We start from the raw sequence: 26,598 nt of genomic DNA, 5'->3' as shown, positions 1-26,598 counted from the left end.
TTTTGGTGGGGGTGAGGCGGGGGTTTGGTCAAAAATTGAAATAACTGGAGGAAAAGCTCTTTACACTTTGTGTACTTTGAGATACACAAACTAGGAGCATTAGAATAAAAAAAAGCCTTCATTTTCACATCAGAATACATGTTTCCATACAAATTAAAATGATCACCAAAGGCATAAAGTACCCAAGCTTTATTGGGCAACAGCAATGGGCCAGTACCCTTCTCTGCTTATCATAAATGATATATCACCTTCTTATAAGATATGAGAGGGCACTAATATCAATTCATGAATTAAATGCTAGTAAAGTTTAATATCTTTATGTTACCAACTGTGTGAGAGAGAGAGAGAGAGAGAGAGAGAGAGAGAGAGAGAGAGAGAGAGATTTTTTTCTGTATCACAGTGGCTAGTCATGATCCACTTTTGGGGTGTATGCATCTAATCAGTGATGTGCTGGCATAGACTACTAAATAAATGCATCATTTAAAATCCCAATCTTAGAACATATTTCTGAGCTATTATTAAAAATAACACAATTGTAAAATTCCCAGGAATAATGAGCTTATCGTCTTTTTTATTTTATCTCTCATTAGACTTAATAATATGCATTAACATGCATTCTACAATGTAGGTCCTAGTCAATATTGATTGATAATTCAATCCAACAAATTGGTAAGGTAATTTTGAGTTGCTTGCATATAAGCTCGCACAATACAAACTGTCTTAGGAGAATCTTTGTTATACATATATTATTTTTAGTAATTTACAAGTTTGTGCAATAATATGCCTTTCCCAGGAGTAATTCCTTCAGCAGCTGACTTAGAAAACTATTAAATAATTCAAAATGGATTTTCTGAAAAAAGTAGCATTTTAAATAAATACTCTGTAAATTTTGATATGGTTGCCAATTGCACCAGATTCACCTTGATCTATCAAATCAAAATATGGTGATAGAGACCAATGATCAGCATTTTTAACAATCTCCTCTAGGAATTTTTAAAATCAGACTGAAGTTTAACAAACACTGTTTCAAATGGTTTCAGTATCATTTCAAATCAGAGCTCAATATATTACCTACTTTGTGTGTGACAAAGCCAAATTCAAGCACTCTAACTCTGGAATCTATGCTCTTAAATCACTGTTATTATGTCTCTTGATAGACTCACCCTAGCATTCTTGCACCCCAATGATTTTTAAATGGTTTATCTTAAATTACACCAAACATTTTTGCTATATCAAATTTGGTCTCCTGGACTAGTCTTTTTTTTTCTTTTAAAATTTTATTTATTTATTCAAGAGAGACGTAGAGAGAGAGAGGCAGAGACACAGGCAGAGGGAGAAGCAGTCTTCCTGTGGGGAGTCCAATGTGGGACTTGATCCCAGGACTCTGGGATCACTCCCTGAGTCCAAGGCAGACACTCAACCACAGAGCCACCAAGGCATCCCTGGACCAGTTTTTTAAAATTAACCAACTCCAACAAATTGTTGCACATACACTGAACTAAGAATATGTTTAAGTGATCCAAAAATGAACCAGTGTGGACAAATTAAAACTGATATAAAGGTTTATTTTATTTTCCTTGGTGAAATATTCTTATAATAATATTATATGTACCAGAGTTTTGTTCTACAGATTTTCTTAGTTTCCTCTGTATATTGAACAAGTCATTCCTCATGGTTTAACATTCTGTTCTAGGAGCCTTTTAGACTTTTCCTTAGTTTCTGACTAAATGCAGAGTGTGCCTCTAGAGGAATTTTGAGCCTCCTCTTGCAAATAATCTCTCCCTGAAGAGGGCAAAGGAAACTAGAGAGTCGAACCAGATATAGAGCAGTGGAAGCAACAACCACAGTGCTCTCCCCTATGCTTTCATTCCAAGTGTATAATCCAATATCTAGATTAATTTAGAGATCGTTTTTATTCTCAGGTGCTCACCTTGTCAAGTATCAACAAATGATTCTTTTTGGCCTTATTTTTGTTTACCAAAAATTTAACCTTTCTCTTAAATTACTCTGTTTTATCAGGCCATGTTGTTTTGTGTTTGTCGTATTACATTGTATCAATCTTTTATATTATACCTTAGTACCTTCCAAATGCAACAACAGATTTAGACAAATTAAACTGTGCTAATGTTCATGTAAGAGGATCTAGAAAAGTTACTGACAAATCAAGCGATTATTCTATAATGAAATAAATAAGTAAATGAAAAAACTGGGCTCTAATGTTCCTTCACAGCTTCTCAGATAAGAGATATACCTCTTAACCAGAATGATTTGAAAGAAATGTTTTTAATCATCTACCTTAAATTATTAGAAAAGTAAATAAGATAAATTGATAAAAATTTGGTAAAAGTGGAATGCCTGGGTGGTGCAGTCAGTTAAGCCTTCGATTCTTGGTTTCAGCTCAGGTATGATCTCAGAGTCATGAAATCTGGCCCAAGGTCAGACTCTGCGCTCTGCCTCTCTCCCCACTGTGTGTCTCTCTCTCAAATAATAAAAAAATCTTTTTTAAAAAAGGTTTGGGTGACTAGGTAGTTCAGTCAGTTAGGTGCCTCCCTTTGGCTCAAGTCATGATCGCAGGATCCTGGTATCGATCCCCACAAGGGGATCCCTCTCCCCTCTGCCCATTCTCTCTCTCACTGTCTCTCTCTCAAATAAATAAAAAAATCTTAAAAACTAAATAAATGTAAGAATAGAAGATGTCTTTCAAAAGAGTATTTTGGGGATTCATGTTAGAGTTTTCCTGAGCAATTTGGTTTATGGAGAGATTACATTCTCCTTCTATTAGTATTTTTCATATTGAAAGTACATTGGACTAAGTGTTTTTCATAAGTTATTTCAATAAATATGTCATTTTATATTTAATTTCCTTTAAGAATATAAACTAAAAAATTTCCTTCTTAAAACATACTGAATACAAAAAATATAACCAATATGGATAACCAAGACTAAAGACTAGACAATCAACTTTAGGTCATATGTATAAATGGTAACTAGAGAATAAGCTCCTAATAGATGAGTAACAATTCAATTTATCTCCATATGTAAATATTTTCACCTGATTCTCTGTGTACTATCATCTATCAATTGATCTATCAATCAATCAAAAAAAACTAGATATAAATGAATGCCTACTATATGCATCTAATTTAAGCAAAAAAAAAGTTTCCTCATTGTTTACATGCACATTTATAAAATATTTTTATTTAACAAGCAAAATTTAAATACTCCTTTGTATTTTACCTATGTAGACTCAAAGATATTTAACTATTTTACAAGTAATGTTTCTTTAAACAAAGAGAAGTTAAACTAGAAAGCTCTTGTTCATTTTCTAATACTTTGGAATCTCTGACTACAAACTTCTGTTGATTCTTATTTATACAAAATAAACAATTTTTAAATAATGAAGCACTTTTAATTTAGTAGGTTATATCAATTAAGTTTTAAGCAGTGTGCTTGCATTGCACTTAATTGTAGTCAACCTACTTTAGAGAGAAATCAAAACTGTCAAATAATTTTTTTCTGTGAATTGAGGAAGATGGAAATGGTATATGAGCTTGAGGGGTTCTGGTGTAATCTATCAACTTTGAAACCACCTAATGAACAGGTATGATGAGCTTAGCCCATTTTATCTTAGATAGTAACCCAAACTCAGATTTTAAAAAGTCTACCTTGTCACCAGCAATTCCTATCACACATGACTTTAAGCAGTTTACATATACACTTAGTAACATTTAATTCAATCGTTTTTATATGTGGTTTATATGTGGTTAAGAACCACATTACCTTGTATTCTTATGCAAAATATAATATTTTCTTAAATGTCATTCTGTGTATCTTTATCGATATAATTTATGTAATCTTTCTAAAGAACAAATTCAGGCAAGGCTTTTAAGGCAATAGGATACTTTTACAATAAAATCTTAGTGCAGCTGTTGAAATATTCAAATTTAGAGCAAGTTCAAAATCTACTGTTTAAAAGGAAATTTGAATAACCACGTTTTCCCCCTTGTAAACATTTCTGTTAATTACTCAGTGTTTGAAAAAGCTTTACTTCGTCCTGGCAGTTCCCTAGAGCTAACAATCCATGGCTGGGTTAAGTAATTGCAGCAGAATGCCAGTTACACTGCATGATGAGCAAAATATCTACTACAACTATCACGAAGCAACAAAAGTCACAAAACATTTAAAAGCCAGTGACTTAGAATTAGATTTCTCACTGAATATGTAAACAAGACTTAATATCTCAAACTTATCTATAACAATGAGAAATATGCTCCCACATTAAAAACTACCAAAATTGTCATATTTCATTACTTGATCTTCACTAGTATTTCATGATCAATGCACATAGTAATAAACAACACACTAAAAAGAGAAGTTGGCATATTATCATTGATTTATAGAATTAGAAAAATGAGTATAGCTTTTCTGTATTCCTGGAAATACATAAGTCAGTGTACATGTAACTAGATAGCATACTATACAATGTACACATGACTTATCTAAGGAGTATGTGGTAATCTTAAACATTTTCAAAGTGAATTAGGGCAGAGACAGGGAAAGTTCAGTGATAATTAGAAGATATTTATAGCACATATTATTTATTATTTATTGCCCAAGGCATCAAAAATCACAGAATTTTCCATTATGTACTTATTTGGAGAAAATAATTATATATTTTGCCCCTCACTTTTTAAAAATTACATTAGCTACTTTGATACAAAACTTATTTATACTCAGAGATCTACAGATCTAGGATTCCTTCTTATGTGTCTTATTTTTGTAGAGGGAGAACATAAATAATCCTGACAGGTTTCTTATTCCTACTCAAAGGAAACTGCACATGGACCCTTCAACATGTTTCAGCTTCTACCTCCCAAGATACACACACACACACACATAGGTGTATACAATTTCTAATTTAAATTGACAATATAAAATTCCACTGCAAGATTATTTATATATGTAATTTTTCATAATAATTATGATTATTATTATAATAGGTATTTTTTGCTTTTCCTCAATTTATGTTCCTCAGACGTGCGTGTGTGTGTGTGTGTGTGTGTGTGTGTAGACATTTAATGTGTTATTATCAAGATTCTGAACCAAACTACTCTTTCCATTCTTCAAGATAAATCCCAGTGATAATACGAAAGGAAACAAGATGATACTGTGGTCTAGGAAGTCACTTGGGTCACAAGGGAAACTACTTTGAACTTGTGTATATTTTTTTAAAGATTTTTAAAATTTATTTTTTCATGAGAGACACAGAGAGAGAGAGAAAGGCAGAGGAACAGGCAGAGTAGAAGCCGGCTCCATGCAGAGAGCCTGTGTGGGACTTGATCCTGGATCCTCAGGATTCTGCCCTGGGCTGAAGGTGGCGCTAAACCGCTGAGCCACCTGGGCTGCCCTAAAGCAATGTATATTTGAATGGTGGTTTTGGCCTAGGATTGGAAGCAATGAATGAATGAAATAATGGAAAAAGAAATAATTGTTCTTCTGTCATTAACTTGGAAGAAACAGCATCTGGCCCTGCACCTGATTTGCCTTAGACCTGTTTGTGATACTTCAATAACAAAATCAGTACAGAATTTCGTATAATTTTAAGCAGTTGAGCAGATGACAAAAGGGATGTTGCTTTCTACCCTATACAAACCTCCTGGCCTGGAAAAAAGTAATCTAAAGACAATCAGCACCATTGTTGCTTTTTTTTTTTCTCATTAGGAAAGGATGAAGCCTTGACCTGATAAAATTTTTTGTGGTGTGAGGAAATGATTGACCGATTTTATGGTGCCTGGGGGTCTTCAAATTAGAGCTTATTTTCTCCCTACCACTGAATTAATTGGCTATCCCAAGCACTGGGTCCTGGCCTTTGCCAATATATATTGGCTGAGAGAATAACTGGTATCTCTAGAGGGCAACGAGCTCTAGACTAAATAACAAGATATAATATTAACACAATCATTTCAAAGAAAATGTGTTTGTGTATGTGCATATACACATACACATGATTAGAGAGTCTATCAAAATCAAAAATTTAAAATAGAGAAATAAATATATTTTAAAAGCTAAGGGAAGATTGGCATATGAAATAAAAATCAAAATAAAAAATATCACCAACTAGAAATGTGAGAAGTGAAAAGTATTCTCTAGAAATATTTTTCAGATTATTCTATATTTCAATGTAATTGTCTCCTTTTACTGGTTATTCTGTCCTCACAAATTACTACTTTATATTTCAATTTCTTCATTTAAAGTGATAATAATAATCGTGGAACATCATAGATTCATTTTAACAATTAAATTACTTAGTATGTGTAAAACTTACTCTGCTCTTCCTGACATGGAGTAGGACCTATAAACATTTTATATTTTATTGTTACCATTGTTGTTTCAATCTAGTGACTTAAATAATAACAAGATTAATATAATAACTAGATATGTGTAAAATATTAGAAAGCAAGTATACTTATTAAAGGACATGTAATAGATAAAGACAGCAGGATTTTTTTAGGCATGTGAAAGAAAGATTATTATTTTATTTTTCTGATCATAACATAATAAATATATATTAATTTTAATAGATAAATACCAAGCTGTTTAAATTTTAGGAAAATACTTATTAATTACTCATAGATCAAGAGCAATTACAATAGCAGTGTAGGGGCACCTAGGTGGCTCACTTGGATAAGTGTCCCACTCTTGATTTCAGCTCAGGTCATGATCTCAGGGTTGTGAGATCAAGCCCTACCTTGGGCTACATGCTCAGTGAGGAGTCTGCTTCTCTTCCCTTCTCCCTCTGTCCCTCTCCCCTGGTCATGCTCTCTCTCAAATTAATAAATAAAAAAAGAACAGTAATGTAAACACTAAGAACTAATTATAATTCCATTTTATATTAGAAACTATAAGATTCAATTCAACAGCAAAAGGATTTGTATGGATTTCATTTTTTAGTCATTATTAAGATGAAAATAAATGAGCTATGTTTCCAATTTAGTAGACAGAGAAAAGAAAAATGAAGAGAGGGAGAGAGAATGTACCCATTTTACCATAAAGATAAGGATAGTTTGAAAGTAAAAACACAGGCAAAAATACTATGAAAACACTGAACATAAGAAAGCTAATGCAGCTTATATTAATAATAAATGAAATAAACTTGAACGCAATTTTGAGTGACACAATGGAACTCACGTAGGAACTCAACATAATCACAATATATGTAGACTTAGTAGAAGTGCTTTAAAACATATGAAGCAAAAATTGACAGAAATAAAAGAAAAATAGACAAATCATAAGCCTGAAGAAATATTCAGCTTGAAATTTTTAACAATTAGAAATGGCAGTATGTCCACTAGAGTAAAAGTGTGTGGACCCTGTGAGCCATGACATAGGAAGTTCTCACCCTCTCATAGACTTTATAGGTTCATGGGACAGATTGTGGAGTATTCTGAGAAAGCTGCTTCTAAGGTGCCAGCTAGCATAGGGCAAAAGCAGCCACTGCTAAAATTCTGCCCTGGCCAATCTTCCCTCTTTTCCTACAGAAAAACTGCTTTAATCTATAAAGCAAAGAGCAGAAGAACTGTGGCCTAAATTCCTTCATCTAAACCCACTGCATCCAGAAGAAAATAACAGGCATTACCAAAACCCTTGTCAGACCCATGATCTCATCCCATTCCCCATCACCTGCCTTGTATAGAAACAGGTAGAAAAAAGAAAACTTAAAGTAGATATTATATCTAAATGTAAACTGTAAAACTATTAGACTTCTAAAGGAAAACAGGATAAAATTTATGTGACATTGGGTTTGGCAATGAAGTTTTAGATATGACACCAGGACCACCCTATTGAGAAGAAAATCTTAGATTTGATCAAAACTGAAAATGTTTGCACTACAAAAGATACTGTTAAGAAAATGAAAGGCAAGCCATAGACTCAGAAAATATATATTTGCAAATCACATATCTTATAAAAGAATTGTGTCCAGAATATATAGATTTCCCAATTCCTAATTAGAAAATATGTACAATTTTGAGTGAAGTCCCAAACTAAATAAAGTCCCAGACTAAATAAAGCATCTATTCTATAAAATTAGAAAACAATCAATTCTAAATAATATATTGTTCATGCATGTACATACACATCCAATAACACACACACAAAATTGATTGGAATTAGTATTCCTATAAAAGAAATCCCAGATAAGAGAGAGTTCTTTGGTTCCTTATAAAAAAGAGTTCCCACAGCAAAAGGTTCCATCTAGGAAGTGGAACACTTAATCTCCTGGCATCATAACCTTGGACTTCCCACTCTTCATAACTGTAAGAAAAAAATTTCTGTTGTCCATAAACCATCTAGTCTATGGTATTTCTGTACAGCAACAGAGACAAACTAAGACACCTATAAATAGAAAATAAATTTAAAATGATAAACTTCAAATAATAATGGATAAATTGTGGTATAGTTAAAAAACAGAATACTGTTTTCCATTAAAAAGAAAGAAATGTTCATGTAACAACACAAATGAATTTCACCAACACAATATAGGTGAGAAAAGAAAGCCCCAGAAAAATGTCTACTAGTATGTTTACTGTATTTATGGTGATATTTATTTAAAATTTAAAGAAAGTATATTATGGATATATAGTATGAACATATACAATAAATATAAAAAAGAAAGTAATGTAAATGATCTTTTAGAAACTAATGAGATTGGTTATCTTTTCTGAGATTGAAGATAGGGAAGAGAGTAATGGAACTGAGGGGGTATGTATAGATGACTCGATTTTACTGATGAAATATTTTATTCCTTAAACTAGGTAATGGGTGTGTAGGCATGTTACATCTTCCATAGGAAATAATTTGTTGTTAGTGGAAAGAGTATTTTTCTGAAATATGTCAGTGTATATGTATGAGGGAGAGGCAAAGAAAGAGACAAAGAGAGAGTTATTAAAAAATAAATATGTGTAATTCCATTTGGAACATGAAATTGTTAAAAAAATAAAAATAAAAAAATAAATAAAAAAAAAATTTTTAAGTACTCAAAATTAATATCAAAGAAAGAAAAAAGTTAAGGCAATTAATGAGATAAAATATTACATATAGTTAGAGTACTTATTAAGGTATTCTGGTTTATCAGTTACCTCATTTTTATTTAATATTCAAATAGATTTATGTGGCAAGTATTTTAATTCCCATTTTATAGTTGCAGAATTAGAAATTAGCAAAATTAAGCAGTGTTCTTCTGGTCTACAATTCCTGAATTTTCCTATATTTTACTTTTCAGGTGTTATGGATCTATCTATCTATCCAATGTGGCTGTGGGCACATTGATTTTATGGCTGTGGAAATAATAGGGTTTAATTTCAACCATGAGTATATGAATGAGGAGAGAGATTAAGAAAGGACTTTGGATTTGCTGGTAAGATTTTGGTGACTTGTTAAGGCAACATTTTCATATAAAATTGAGGCTAAATTGTCCTGAAAAAAATTAGGCAACAGGTAAATATTACTCATTTATTTTCGTCTCCTAAATTTTGCATTTTTCCTAGTTTTCAAGATTTTGTGCAGAGAAGAATGCCATTAAGCCAAATATTATTTTCTTTATCTCTTCATAGGATGTTGAACTTGCTTAACTTTGGGAAAGCTAAAACTGCTGAATACAATGTTTCCAAGATATGTAAGGCGGCCCCCAAAGAGTTACATGTCTTTGTACGTTTTTGTAGCTGTTAACAAAGAAGGGCTCTCTTTCAGAAAACTGATTGGACTCTCTGTTGGACGCTATATAGATACCACTTTAAAGAATGCATTTGTTTATTATTAATCAGAAATTTTGTGGGTTTTCTTTTTCTCAGTGCCTTTAGCAGCAAAAAGTATCTAGGAGCTAAAATACAGCTACAGCTGGAGCTAACTTCCATTCATTCATCATTGTCACTTCATGAATTAGGAGCCAGTAGACCATTTCTCTTACTTTACTTCAGCTCCTTTTCAGAATGAGGTAAGGTTCATAATGCTCAGATATGATAGTTCTTCTAACCTATTATTTACACAGCAGTTTTGTTCTGTGTCACTCTATAAATTCTTGGGCTTTTCAAAAGGAAACTAAATTCTAGTTGGTGTTACTGTATAAATATGTGTATGCATGTTAATAGGACATTTGGCAATGACATTAGCTTACCACTTCAATATCATCACACAGCTGTGGCATTTTTATTGGGTGCATTTTAACTTCTCAAAAACCTTAAACAGCTCTCCTTTTCTCTCATTCAAATAATCATATTCAAAGTAAATCCTTTTTTAAAGAATGCTAAATGAAAAGATTCATATTTTTCATATGCCAAAGCTTGTTTAAAGAATGTTAATGGTAATGGATGAAATTATTATGTCCACTGAACTGCTAATAGTAAAATTGATCACATCATCGTAGAAGGGAAGTTTTTCCTTAAAATGGATTGTATTCCATCAATGTATTCTCTTTTAAGAGTTATAAGCATTAACATTTGGAATGACCATTACCCTTTAATTGGTATTGTGATTCTATCCAGTGTATCATTAGCCTTTGTAGACTATGTCATTAAAAATGGCAATCATCAATCATAAAAAAGTGACAATCATAATATTCAGTAAACTATAATACTATAACAAGTTGAGATCATTTTTCATCCTCCCAGAAGCCACTAATTAACCATGTGCTTAAATGTGCACATATGTAACCATGTACAAAAGATAAAATGAAGTTTTGTTGCAAGCAAATATTTTTTACCTGTTTGACCTAAGTACAGTATACACCCAGATAATTTATAAAGTCACAAAACATAATAATAACTTAACCTTTGACAAGGTTTCTAAAGTACTCTGTATAAGAGAAAACCATGGCAGAAATAAAGTCTCCTAAAAATGTACTTCAGTAGCATGCAGACCTTTGGAATGTTTTAATACAAAATCTATGATAAGGTTGTGAGGTTATATAGGTAGATTTCCAAGATTATTCACTACATAAAAGTCAACTTTTCCAGTGTAAACAGGTGGGATCAGCATTGAAAGCCACTTGAAAATATTGTGGCATCAAAATACATAGGCATAGATATTTAGATACACACACTAGGATTTTAAATTTGAAAAATGGGTCATTATAACTCTAGTTATAGTGATGGTTATAATATAAGATATAGTTACAAACATGTTCAACCAAGAGATACAAAACCTACCAATATTTTTGTAGAATGATTTTCAGACTTAATTGAACAGAAGGATTCACAAGCCTAGTGTTGAATTAGAAATTGCGCATAATGCATATCATTTTCCATAAGTATTTAACATGTTTGATAAAAACATTTTTAAACAATGTATGTCTGTAGATTTTTAAAAATATGATAACTTTGGCTTAATATTATGGTTTGGTCTCTGAACTCGGTTATAAACCTAGAACAAGCATAACATTCTCTTAAAAAATGAGTTTGCTATGGATTTCATACTGTTGACATTGAAGGATACTTAGTAAACCAACTCATGGTTGAATAGCCTTTCTCTTCTAGTCACTCTTGTAGAAATCATATATTTTTATAAAAAAGATAAACCTTGAGCTATCAGGTTTGCAGACTTATTTAACACTCAGAAAAAGGACAGATTCTTCTCCCTTATCAAAGTTTTTCCAAAATAAAATAACTCATTCCTGCCTAGCTATCTCAAGATAGTGAATGATCTACAGATAATTCCATCAAAGATTATTATTGTTGTATTTCATAATAAAATTAAAAATAAAAGTACTATTTGGCTCGATTCAAATAAGAAAAATTTCATAGAATTCTGTTTATTTAGCAGACAGAATTTATGTCATAAAACATTATATTGAAAAAGCTTTGGGAGACTTAAGCACTGGAAAGTAAAGTATTTGGATACTTTTGGATCCAAATTACAGATGAATTGACATATTTGCAATAAAATGTATCTAGACGTAAAATTACAGGGTATTGTTGTTGTTGTTGTTGTTGTTTGGGTATTATTTTTTTGTTTTGTTTTTTGTTTTTACCATACAGGTCCCTTAGAGATATCTGTATCCTTCTGATAATTCCAACATGAGGATACTGAGACCAAAAGATATTTAAAAGTCATCCAATTGTATATGGATAGTTATTGTACAATAAGAAACAAAACCCAGATAGTGAGATACTTGAATGATCTAGTGCTCTTTCCACCTAATAGGGCTCTCTAATCACTTATAAAAAGTAAACATACTATTTTTCCTTTTTAGCAATGATTATCTGCTAAATGCAGATACTGTTCAACAAATGCAAATACTGATTTTATTTACTAGTTCTATTCACTTATGCAAAAAAGGCATGCTTTTACTTCTACTCTATAAAGATCTGACCTAGATGATATAAGGTAAATGAAGATGAATGAGTATGGAAGTAATTGTAATTTTGTGGAAAGAAAAAGTCATTTAAAATTTTTCTTATGTCAAAATAAAATATGCATGATCATAATAGAAGACAAAATATAAGAGGATTCAGAGGGATGAAGTAATACCTCTACTTGAAATATCATTAAAATTTTAATCAAGAAAGAGACCACTTTTGTTGGCCCTTAAATATTGATAGAATTTAGCATGAAAAAATATTTCTGCATTTTTTAAACCAGTTTGTTATTTTACCAAAGAAAAGCAAGAGTTTTTGACGCTGAAGAAAGTCTCAAGAACATTCTGAGTATTTTGTAATTATTGATGAAAATATAAAACAATTGCCCATACTATTTACTTGGAAAGGTAGGACTATTTATGTTTGTTATCAGAATCTTCTCTGAGCTCTTGCAAAGTTGTACAATTAAATTCTAGCATTTTTGTCAGCCATCTGACATTGGATACCATATAATCTCTGTTCAAAAGTTACTTGTATGAGGCCTTTCTTTTGTTGAAGTAACTTTCTCTCTTCTTTGTTAAGATTTTATCATGAAAAAGAATTTTGTCAAATGCTCTTACTGTATCTATTGAGATATCATGTGATTTTTATTCTTCATTCTGTTAATGTGGTATATAATACTGATTGATTTTCATATGTTGAACCATCCTTGCATCCAAGATTAGTTCCACTGGGTCATGGTGTATGAATGATCATTTTAATGTCCTGTTGAATTTGGTTTGCTAAGAATTTTATTGAGGATTTTTCCATCTATATTTATCAGGAATATTGGCCTATAGTTTTCTTTGGTGTATTTTTCTGGTTTTTGTATCAGGGCAATACTGGCCTCATAAAATGAGCTTCAAAGTGTTCTCTTCTCTTTGATATTTTGGAATAGTTAAAGGAAATGTGGTATATACATATAATGGAAGATTATTCAGCCTCTAAAAAGAAGGAAATCCTGCAATATGCAACAAGTTGGATGAAACTTGAAAACATTGTGTTAGGTGAAATTAGCCAGTTACAGAACAAACATTGCATGATTCCACTTATAAGAGATATTTAAAATAGTCAAACTTGGGCAGCCCGGGTGGCTCAGCGGTTTAGCGCCACCTTCAGCCCAGGGCCTGATCCTGGAGATCCAGGATCGAGTCCCACATCAGGCTCCCTGCATGGAGCCTGCTTCTCCCTCTACCTGTGTCTCTGCCTCTCTCTGTCTCTGTGTGTGTGTGTGTGTGTGTGTGTGTGTGTGTGTGTGTCTCATGAATAAATAAAATCTTTAAAAAATAAAATAAAACAAAATAGTCAAACTCATAGAAGCAAAAAATAGAATATTGATTGCTAGGGCTGATATGGCAGAGGTAAATCGGGAGTTGCTAATCAACATTTCAGTATTTCAGTTATGCAGGATTAATAAGTTCTAGAGGGCTGATGTACAACAGCACGTTTATTGATAACAGTACAGTAATGAACACTTAAAAAACTTTGTTAAGAGGGTAAATCTAGTGTTTTAACACAATAACAAAAAATTTATTTGGACCACTTTGGAAAGCCTAAAATTATATATATATATGAATTTTGTATATATTCTTATATATATTTATTGTATATTCATTTATATTCTAATATATAATTTTTACATATTCTAATATTCTAGTATTATCCATTTACATTCATTTTTATTTGATTCTATTATAATTTAGGTGTGTATATACATTTTATATTCACAATTACTGAAGTACAAATTGGTCAACATCTTTTTGAAAAAGAACATCTCTAATTAGTGTTTGAGCTGCAAAGCATTCATTAAATGAGAACCACATTGCTCTTGTCATCTACAGAACACAAAGAAGTTTCCATACTTTGTAGATTTTACCATAGTTCAATATTCATGCTGAGTTTGTGTTCACTGACAGGATTATGCAGGGAAAGCATAATGTACATGTAGTGGAAAACAGGTTGGAAAGACTCTCAACTCCATAATGAGAAAATCAATAGCAAAGGTATTCAGCAATATGCAAGAAATGTTTGAAAACATAAAACTATTTTCAGTCAGTTAGTCTACCTTGGAGATTCTACCAAAGAATAATTCTGCATAAGGAAAATAATGTGTATACTTAAAAGTGTTATCAAAGTATTGTTTTATGCATTACCAAACATGGAAAACTATGTAAGTGAATAAAAAATGAAAGATTTCAAAACATACAGATATTAACTCAGAATAATATTACTGAAGTAAGAATAAAAATTTTCACTTAGCTGGAAATACTTTTAAAAGGGATAGTTTGAAAGAAGGCCAGCAACAGGTGTAAATGGACTGAACTAGGCAAACCAAAACATACGGTTACCCTAAACATTAAGGACCTTTTAAAATGATGTTAAAAAATAATAATTGGCTTAGGAAACTATTTGTGTTGTAATATTAACTCTAAATAGTAAATTCAGAATGATCATTTACATAAAATATATATATATATTAAATGGCCTTCAGTTATCATAGATATATCTTTATAGTAGAGATATGAATGACTGTATTTCCTTTTCTAATTTTACACGTTTTACAAGTTTTATAAAAAGTGAATGTGTATTGACTTTATTAAAAACACATAGTGAGGGGATCCCTGGGTGGCGCAGCGGTTTGGCGCCTGCCTTTGGCCCAGGGCGCGATACTGGAGACCCGGGATCGAATCCCACATCAGGCTCCCGGTGCATGGAGCCTGCTTCTCCCTCTGCCTGTTGTGTCTCTGCCTCTCTCTCTCTCTCTCTGTATGACTATCATAAATAAATTTTAAAAAATGTTTAAAAAAAAAAACACATAGTGAAATTATAGCTTGATTTAAAGTCTAAACAAGACTTGCATAGGTAGAAAATTAGTGTGACTTGTTCAGAATTCTCATAGAGATAAAATAAATAGCTAAGTTATAGAGGAAATAGGAATTATCATAAAGAATATATATACTCTGTCTTTTTCCAAGTTATGTAATTCAGAAATATCCTAAATATTTAATGGCTTAGCTCACCAAAGAGCTGACTTAAAGTTGCATTTCAGAACCGTTAGAAAAAATAGCAATTATTCCACAAGTGACCCACAAATAGTAAAACAAATTACAGTTTTTTTGATCTTTATTTTTGTTTAAAGATTTCATTTATTTATTTGAGAAAGAGAGAGAACATAAACGAGGGGTGGGGTTGGGGGGCTAGAAGGAGAGGGAGAGGCAGACTTTCTGCTCAGCCAGAGCCAGATATGCTAAGCTCATGATCTGAAGGCAGACGCTTAATAGAGAGAGCCACCCCGGAGCCCCTAGATTATAGTTTTATTCCAAGATTTAACAGTTTCTAGAGAATGTCTGGAAATATACTACACTTATTCCATTTGGGACTGTAATTTTATTACTCCACTACATTGTTCAGTTGCATGCCATCCTTTAATGATAGCTCACTAATAATTACATATTATAAATAATAAATTGATTTGGGGAAAAATCACATTTTCTTAAACTATAGTCTGTATAAGTGAATGGGAGGGTCGGCTAATTCAGTTATACAAAATATTACCTGCCATAAAGAAACCTACCAGCAACAAAGTGGATAAAGCAAATATCTCAAAAAGAGGAAATATGCCACCTAATTTTTAATGTGTATAGCTGCAGTCTTTTATAGGTTTAGAATTTTTTACTTCACTCACATTAGAACAAACATAAAAATTATTTTTAAAATGTTTATTTTTTTTAAAGATTTTATTTATTTATTCATGAGAGACACAGAGAGAGAGAAGCAGAGATACAGGCAGAGGGAGAAGCAGGCTCCATGCAGGGAGCCTGATGCGGGACTCGATCCCAGGTCTCCAGGATCATGCCCTGGGCCAAAGGCAGGCGCTAAACGGTTGAGCCACCCAATAATCCCCTTAAATAATTTGTAAAGGACAAAGAACTTCTCAATAACAATACAAATGCTTAAACATTTACATGATAACGCTCATATCTAGATTCAACTGTTAACACTTATGGGGCCTAATTAACTTTGAGATCAGATTAATTCACAATATTAAAAAAAAAAAAAAAAAAACTTGATCAGGGTTTCAGAGGTTGTATTTCTAGAAAGCCAAGAGTTACAGTTACTTATTTCCATGATTTTTTGAAATAATAACAACTGGCGTCAAAATTGAACCTGTGTCCAAAGCAAACTTTAGGAATATTTCCCTACCCTACTACAGTTAGCAAGCATGAGAAGAAATGATTACAAAATCTCCAGAAAGACAAAAGAATATAACTAATACTCATTGGATACTTACTATGTCAGACATTGTGATGAATGGTTTCATTCATCATAATCCTTTCTGTAATCGTCAGAGTAAGTATACCTCTAAAATGCACTCCTAATCAGAGTCCTGAGGCAATTCCACAGTTGTTCAAATACAAACTTGGTAATATTTTTACCCATTTCTTACTTTAAAAAAAAAATGTATGTATTTGAGAGAGGAGAGCATAAGCAGGGGGAGTGGCAAAGGGAGAAAGAGAAGCAGGCTCCCCGCTGAGCAGGGAGCCTAAGGTGGCTGGATCCTAGGACCTTGGCATCTCTATCTGAGCCGAACACAGATGTTTAATCAACTGCAGCCACCCAATTGCCCCTACCACATTACTTTCTTAGAAGTTTTGTTATTGTTGCAGTTCCCAACATAGATTGGATTTTCTATTTTCATCTAATGAACTCCTCTCTATATACTTTAGAAAATATTTAGTCAAGAAATAACACTTACACTTATCTCTATTATTTATGCAATTTAAACATCCCCAGGAGCTATTAGATAATTAGTTCCTTTAAAATTATTCTACTAAATAAAACTAAATAAATTGAAAGAGGAAACAATCCTCTGGACACAATATTGATTCTAGCACTTGTGACCTCCATTCTATTATAAAGCAGATTGTGTATATTATATCATTTACAGTTAATCTTCTCATTTGTATTGAGCTACTTTACAACTTTATTCCAAATATGCCACCTTGTTACTTGATTAAAATAAACAAGAAGCTTGATATATCCTTTTTATACTAATTTCTTACATACATTTCAGTAATGCAGAACACGCTTATCAAAAAGAAAACAGCTAATTTTTCACACAGGGTTTTTTTTTTTTTTTTTTTCCCCCATAGCTTGAAAACCATGGTACTTGTTACTTTGTAATGAATTCACTTGCTTCTCTTGGATTTCTTTTCCTCTGCAACAGTACAATGAGTCTTTATCTATTGCTCCAGACAGACATCTTCCCAAATCACCTAGAGATGTGAGTGATAACCCTATCACTTACTAGACAGAAACATCAAAATTCTGGCCACCATTCACCAAGATAGCTTTTTTCTTATCTGAAGCTATCCATTTATAATGTGTAAGGACAGAGCCTGCTTTCAGTAATGCAGCTGGTTATAACAACTAAGAATAGCACAAGCTTCCTTCCAGATGATACAGAGTAACTCACCTTCATCAAAATCAACTAGCACTGGATGCTTGACTCCTGAAGGACAATTGGAAAAAGTGTATGTTGAGTATAAATAGCACAGAAAGACTGAGTCAAGTAACTAATCAAAATATATTTTGTAACCAGATATCTAACTAGGTATGGTTTGGCATCTATAAACAGTTTAACCAGTTCATAATCATATTATTTAGTAATACGAGTAATTTTGCAGTTTTCATTACTTGACCAAAATCAATAGAAATAAGTTTATAAAATTAAGCAAGAATTTGAATATGTTTGAGTGAAACTGAAATTTTAATGCACTCATGGTATTTCTGTCAGATAACACGTCTCTCAAAATTGGATCTTTCTTTTTGACATTACCTAGTGTCATATAAGCAGTTATGAGATCCTTTACAATATAAATTGATCCTAAAAAAGCCATCATGACACAAAATTTACTTTGATGATTAAGATGAAAGAGTTTATTCTCTTAGCATTTATTTATATTATTTAATATAAAATGATTATCCTAAATAGAATATTTAAAAATCTGTAAAAATTGATATATTTTCTTTTCTCAAATATTTGTCTCTCTCACATATTTAGATATATAAAATAAATACACACAGAACATTTTACTCTCAAAAACAAAGAGCAACAATCACAACAAAAATGAAATCTATACTTCTTTAGTCTTTACATCATTATTTCACCCATGAGTGTTACAAATCAAGCAAAACTGAATGATCCATGAACAAATGAACAGCATCAGTGAAGTAATAATACACACATACTAACTAGTAGACTTTATTTTGAGTTCCATTTGCAACATCTGTTTTATGTCTTTTGTGTATTTATGGTATAAATTTTCTCTTTCAGCTTTCTATCTCTAAAGTGGCAATGATCACTCACTTCAATTAAAATGGTAAGTAAATCATAAGACATATAGCTATATAATCATTTAACACATAACACGGAGAATAAATGTTTCTCAGAAAGTCTTTTTTGACATTAAGAAATTATTCTGTAAAGTATTAAAAAGTCATGCATAGTAAAACAATGCTTAGGCAGAAGTTGCAAGAAATCATTGGCATTTGATATTTTGATTTTTTTAGATATATTAATGAGTTTCACTAACAACTCAATAGTACAATGTGTAACAGAAAAAATAACTAACGATTGGCTTGTTCAGGGATAAATTTTTTTTTTTTTGCTTATATTATTTATACCATGCTACACATGTCTTGGAAGTAAGACATGAGGATATAGCTCTCTTCTTGTTCATCATTTAGTGTCTGTTCCCTTTTTTTTTTTTTTAAGATTTTATTTATTTATTCATGAGAGACACAGAGAGAGAGGCAGAGACACAGGCTGAGTGAGAAGCAAACTCCCTGCAGGGAGCCCCATGTGGGACTTGATCCCAGGACCTCAGGGATCATGATTTGAGCTAACAGCAGACACTCAACCACTGGGCCACCCAGGCATCCCAGAGTCTGTCCTCTTTAAGGGCATATTTTATATTAAATATATCTTGTAAAAGACAATGGCAACTATATCATTTCTTTTTCTTTTTAGTTTCTAAGAAAGTTGAGGAATGTTTTTAAATACATATATGTCTCAGGGGAAAATTATTGCCTATGTCTGGGCCTTCTCATTTCCTTTAAACAGTGCAGAAGGACATTATCTCCTTGCCAAAAATCTGGAAGCTAGCTTTTATTTTCAGCTCTAATGGTCTCATCTGGATCCTCATCCCAGGAGCATTAGCCAATAGAGACCCCATGCTGTGATTCATGCTGTTTAATGCCAAGTTGATGGGTAATAAAGTTATCATAATCCATAATTTAATTATAGATGATAGTCTCTGCTCTGATTGTAACAGTGAGACTGTGGCTTCATTTACACTTCTGGGACACTTCACAAATGATTTGGGCTGATCTTTGATACAGGGTCAAGGGTGGAGAAATTTTTCATATAATTGCATTTTATCCTACTTGAAAGAACATTCCACATTCAAATTGGATTTATTTTTGAGTTGACATATGTCTACTTTCTATGGTAAGTGTAAATTTTAATAAGGATTTGTGTAGGTGTTTCCTCTTTGCCACAGATATTTAGGTTGGACTTACCATCTCATTTGAATGTTAAAATTTCTTCTTTCCTTGTTACTGCTACCAGCCTCCAAAACAGAAACAAAATATATTGTTTTTGTAGGGAAATTAGAAGAAATGCAAATTTGGAAATTGATTTTATTTTCCCAGATTGTTCTGTTCTCATTCAAATTTCATGTCAATTCATGAATTTACTGAGGATGTTCACTTAGCTAGGCGTAGTACCCTCCTCCTTTCTTATCTTCAAATGGTATGCAGTTCCTCTCCATGAAGCCTTTCCTGTAAAAAACTATGGTAAACACTAAGTTTACATGCAGCCTGTATCAGTACTCACTAACTATGTGACTAACACATTCACTAGGCTTTTCTGAGTCTCTTTAAATTCTCATGATGGCAATAAGCTTCTCTCAAGGGGATATGATAAGTAAGCAAAATAATAGACATATCTAACAGCCTCGCAGAATGACTTCCCAAAATACTTTGGCATATATGGATTCAAAAATGAAGTAGCTAGGTGGTGGTTTTAATTAATTTTTTATGTGAGTATGTGTATGGGGTGGTTTTAAACTGTACATTAAAAAATAATATAAACTGTACATTATAATAGAAATCATGTAAGAAAAATGCTTTGTATTATACATACTTTGTATTCTTATTTTCAGAGCTAAGATAAGCTTTATCAGAAATCCCTTGGATGCTGCAATTATATTTAGAAAAGAAAACTGGTTGACTATGAGAAGCATTAAACTATAGGGAATATGATTTCCTTCCAGTATTTCCTTCCTCATAAATGAATAAAAGATTCAGGTATTTTGTGATCTCATATATCAATGTTGAACACATAATCACAGAATTGATGAAAGTTGGATGTAAAATCTTTTGACTAGATTGCACTAGACAATAATACATAAGCCTACAGTAGTACTATCATGGTATAGAGGAATATTTATAAGAAAAGAAAGTTATGTATTTCAACACAGAGTACTTTATATAGAAAAAACATGGGTCACTCCATATTAATAAATACAAAAAAGAAATCAAGTATTCCCCTTGATAATTCCAAAGCCAAAAGCAAACTGTTTTCTCTTTAATTGGCATACATATATTCCTTATATTACTTGTATTAGTTAATTCAAGTTAAAGGAATTACAGACACATGTCACATTCTTACAAAAGGCCAACACTATTATAGTTATACATGAATCTTCATTTCTATGGCTACACATTTTAAATTATCACACTAAAATTTTATGTAAGTACAAGCATGTTCTCTTTTAATTTACATTTAAAGATCACTTTAGCATGCCTAAGGCATGTTCAAAGAAGAATAGGAGAAAATAAAATGGAAATAAAGAAAATGGAATTCACAAAAGGAGAGAAAATTAATGTGATTCCCCTTCTTTTGATTTTAAATTATTGGCTTTGAGGTATTGTTATGGAACAATATTAATTGAGTTTGAAAAGAAAGAGGACCCAGAAGGAATCTGGAGGGAATCCTAAATACTTCCTTACCTTGAGTATTCCTAATTTGTATCTGAACATAAAATTTCCTGCTCTAGTATTACTCCTGGCTACACTGTATTACCTAAAACAGATCGTGCACACATCATTAAAATGAAGTCAAGGGACACCTAGGTTGGCTTAGACGTTGAGCATCTGCCTTTGGTTCAGGTGATGATCCCCGGGTCCTGGGATTGAGTCCCACATGGGGTTCCCCGTAGGGAGCCTGCTTATCCCTCTGCCTATGTCTCTGTGTGTCTCTCACAAATAAATAAAATTCTTACTAAATAAATAAATGAATAAATAAAGGTCAAAATTTGGTTAACTGTATTTAAATTTTAGATATGGTTTATGGTAAATGTTCATAGATACTCTAAAGCCAATATTTGGTTTCATGAATGTTCTTTTGCATTAAAATATTTAATCAACTTCTGGAGAAGTTCCCAGAACTTGCCTATCACAATAATTATAAATTAAACTTATTTTACTAGTTTTTTTTTCATATTCCATTGAGGTCTATATAATATGTAACTCAAATAATTTTTAATATTCAAGATATATATCTTAAAGGAATGTGATTTATATATGCAAATATTCTATTTGAATTTAAAATCCCATATTCAAAATATAAAGTCTGTCGAAATATTGCTAAAATAACCTTAGGGGAATATTAAGTAAATTGATATTTAGTTCACCTTTCTAGGTACATCATAAAAATATTGATTAGTTCACTTATAATCTGGAGAAAAATTCCATAAACTATGGTGAGGTTTATAAGAATATTAATAATGAATTAATTAATATTAGAATATCAATCAATAGGTGGATACATATATAAATAGATAGAACTTTCCATAAAAAACTCTAGAAAAAAAATTAGTAACTTTCATTTTTCAATTAGTTTTACATGCAAGTCCAGAGTAGTTTTAACACATAATCAACCGTTTTGTTTCAGAATCATTCACTTTTTTTTTAAAGATTTTATTTATTTATTCATGAGAGACCCAGAGAGAGAGAGATGCAGAGACACAGGCAGAAAGAGAAGCAGGCTCCATGCAGGAAGCCTGATGTGGGATTCGATCCTGGGACTCAAGGATCATGCCTTGGCCTGAAGGCAGACACTCAACTGCTGAGCCACCCAGGCATCCCTCATTCACATTTTTAAAAACCTAAGCTGTAGACATGTCTGAGACACACATGTCTGAGACACACAGAATTTATAATATTTCTTAATATCTAACTTCCTTTAAGTGTTTGGGAAAATGAATAGATAATTTTATATAACAAGTGTTGGACATTGATTATAAAAAAAGACTTAAAGGCTAAGAAAAAATATTTTATAAGGATATACCAAAAAAGATAATAGAACAAATTACCAACATGAAACTAAAAATAATTTTTGTAGTACTAAATCAAGAATATCAAGTATAAAATTTCAAAATTTTCACTTGTTTTGCTTTTCTGACATCTGAAATATTTTCATATTTTCCAATGTATCTCTCTGGTTTTCTCTTTTTTAAAAAATTTTAGGCACATGTAAAGCTTTTTCCAGTTTTAATGAAATAGATCATTTTCTTCCAAAAAAAATAAATAAAGCTGTCAGCCAATTGTTAAAATATTGAAAATTCAAAGATGTATAGAATACTCTTTCTTACTGCTTGTGACACAATTATAGCAAAACCCCCAATGTTATGCATATTAAAATCTACTCATTCTCTCTGTAAATAAGGAGACCAAACTCTACTCACTGTTTCCATTCTTGCATGATGTTCTCTTCTCCTTAAATATAATTATATTCTGAACTGCATATACTATAAGCTATGAGCTAAATTATAGTGATCATCATCAACATAAAAGTTTAAGTGAAGAAAAATAAATCAATATATATAAACAGACATAATTTGGAAAGAAACAAAGGAAACATGAGAAGCTCCTTCAATATTCATTTTGTTAGTTGGTCACAAGGCCTAGTTGGTACTTACAGCTACCTTTCGCAACCATTTATTTGGGTCCTTTTACCCTTGGGAGGACCTAAGTAGCTGGAATTTGTTCCCTTCTGTTTCCAAAGTATCTGAAATCTTAGTGGACTTGCCTGTGTGGGGTTTCTGTAATCTTCCTTTAACACCATCCAATTAATAGAGCAGTACTAGAGAGGACTGGGGAATTCCCTGGATCTTGCACATAACCTCCATGACGCATTATATAATAGAAATTCTAATATTTATTCATATTATCTCAATTACTATGACCAACAAGTTATTTTTTCTCCAGTAGAATAAGGAATTTTATCCAAAAGGTTGGTGGCTGCCTCAATTTTCAGTTCCATAAGATTAAACTTTTAAACTAGGTCGCCAAGTGGAGACATTTTTCCATTGGGTTTAGGTCCTGAAAACCAGCACATTCCTTGGTGAAGATAACAAAGACAAAACTTTGTTATTGAGCCAGGTGCATTCCCAAATTTTCTTTGATTCCCTTAGCCAGATACTCTGGCAATGGGAAGAAACAGAAGTATATGTGCGTTGCTGGTTCAAAGCACAATACTATATTCTGTAAGAAAGCATCTAAAACTTTAAGGTTAGGGAGGCCTGGGTGGCTCAGTGGTTTAGCGCTTGCCTTTGGCCTAGGGCGTGATCCTGGAATCCCAGGATGGAGTCCCAAATCAGGCTTCTGCCATGGAGCCTGCTTCTCCCTCTGCCTTTGTCTCTGCTTCTGTGTGTGTGTGTGTGTGTGTGTGTGTGTGTGTGATGAATAAATAAATGAAATCTTAAAAAAAATAATAAAACTTTAAGGTTATATGCCAACAGCTGGCTCTTTAACTGAATCTTCAAAAAGCTACCCACAAGCAGTAAATCCAATTGTTTCTGAGTAATATGGAGCATGATAAACCCAGTCTGTGTTAGTGTATATTGCATTACTTTGTTTGCTGCAGAATTAGAAACAATATTATATGGAATACCAAGAAGATGAATGCAGTATAAGGTAAGTCAAAGAATGATGGGAAAGAACATGGCTTATTGAGAAGATAAATGTTTCTAGAATTTGTATCTCTAATACTAAGGGAAAACCATTGCCTTTAATTTATGATTTGTGGCAAATTTATACCCTGCAGACTAATATCTACCAGAGACAAAGGAGAGTCCCCTGCTATTAACCAGTTGGGAACTCAAGTTTGGGCCACAGCATGGCTCTGAGAAATTTCTGTTGTTGCAACTATGCATCATCCTTGGCCCATGGTTCATCAGCCACTTGGGTCACCAGCCTATTGAGGTAGCAACAAGTACGGCTGAGGAAAGAGGCTGACTGCACCGTCTACTGGTGGTCACAGTGTCCACCTGATTCCTGAGAACCTTTTTAGTGTGTACACTGTGGTAGCATTCATAGCAATACATGTTATCAAACTGTGTTTATTCTGAGAAGCCCATTCCCATAACTTTGTGTAGCTGTACTCATTACAGTCTTTCAGTTTTGCTTCTACCAAGTCTCTGACCATATAGTGAGTCAATTTATGTATAGAATAATTGTGTCTTTACATAGATATATTTATTTACAGTATTAGTGTATTTATTATCTTTAGACAGTTTGCACTGAAAGATTTGAAATTTCATTATCCACCTTCTTTTATTTCCGTCAGCTTTATTTTCTTTTAAATTAATTTTCTTATTAATTTTTCATGTTTTACTTAATAGAACTCAGAACAATTACTTTAAGTTTATTCAAATTACAAGTCATTATATAAACCTTTCATGATTACTGTTACAGGAAATTTTATCCAATTTAGAATTATTATGTACTCTCTCTTGCTTTTAGCAGTTTTTTTTAATATTGCTCATCTATGTACTAGTTTTCCTACTACCTTAAGAACTAATGAACAAATAATAATTTCCATGTGTTTGTACCTCTTATTGTTTATTTAAACAACATTTAAATTCTCTATTTCATAAGTTCCGATCTTCAGGTATCTGAAAGGGAAAAAAGGAGCTTGGTGACATGCTTTATCTCTGGGTACTTTCTGCATCAATAAACAGTTTCCAGTAAGAGTCATGAGAAACATGCTGTCCCTTTGACAGATACCACTCCAGTTGCAACTTGTTCTATGGTTTAGGGATAAGCAAGCAGGACACTTAGATAAATTAACTGTTAGCAGACATCTGGCTATATATTTGGTTAGCACAGTCATATTTTTTCATGTATTTTTAACTTGATTTTTTACTGTTTTTACACACTTGAAATGAGCATCCGGGAGATTTCAGATCATGTTTTCTACCATCTATATTCAAATTTACACTGTGTCACTTTTGGTCATGGAGCATTGTTTCCTATCATTCAGTTGAGTATATGGAACTATAATGAAGTCTGATAGAGAAAACAAAGTAGAAAGATTTTGAAAAACCATTTCTCCAGATTCATTACAAAAACCATTTCTCAATTCATTACATATTATAGCTGCCATTTCCCATTTTTTCCCATGAAAACAATCCTCATTTGTCTAAATTGGAAGACATTAGTTTTATGCTTTACTTTTTTTCTTTTCTTTTACTCTTGTCTTACTTTCCATGATAATGTATTATTCTCTTAAGAAATAGAGTAGTGTTTGGAGACAAATGTTTGCTTTCAACTTAATTGAAATTTATTTCTGGGAGATAACCCTCAAAACTGTGGCAGAATTAAAGCTCTTAGAACAATTAAATCTGAAGTAGGTTTGATGACATTTTAAAAATGAGATGTTTAATGTTTTTTTTTTTTTATTAAACTTTCTTTGGAAACAGTTTTAATGAATCACCATAGTTAAATATATCAAATACCTAATATTGACTGTTTTACTTTATAAATAAAATTTCTTTTTTGCATGGAGAATTCCTGTTCATCAAGTGGAGTAAATAAAATTAATTGAAAATAAATTATTCAGCAGGAAAACAAAAGAGCATTTTATTAAAATTAACAAAGTTTTACTTAGGAATATATTTTTTATTATTTCTAGAATGATAGTAAGAATTGTTTTTAGTCTCTCAAAAATAAAAAATAAACAAGTTTATTAATTTAGATCCTTTTGACCTCCTTAGTTCCATCACTATATTATTCTGTAATTTCAAACTTTAAGTACCTGCATTTTATGTATCTATTGTTCAGTTATTTTTTTAAATAA

General features: G+C 32.0%; 1 long non-coding RNA gene across 1 annotated transcript; it reads left to right on the top strand.

Annotated features, from left to right (window-relative positions):
- The first annotated feature begins 9,280 nt into the window (after positions 1 to 9,280).
- Positions 9,281 to 24,947, top strand: LOC119865199. The gene is made up of 3 exons (XR_005376359.1): positions 9,281 to 9,991; positions 18,727 to 18,772; positions 24,565 to 24,947. It is a non-coding gene; the product is annotated as an uncharacterized LOC119865199 (long non-coding RNA).
- Positions 24,948 to 26,598: the final 1,651 nt, after the last annotated feature.

This window comes from Canis lupus, chromosome 22 (assembly GCF_011100685.1).
Source record: "Canis lupus familiaris isolate Mischka breed German Shepherd chromosome 22, alternate assembly UU_Cfam_GSD_1.0, whole genome shotgun sequence".
In the NCBI taxonomy this organism is placed as follows: Eukaryota; Metazoa; Chordata; class Mammalia; order Carnivora; family Canidae; genus Canis; species Canis lupus.
The sequence above is the reverse complement of the archived record's forward strand: the minus strand, read 5'-3'. Positions and strand labels throughout refer to the sequence as shown.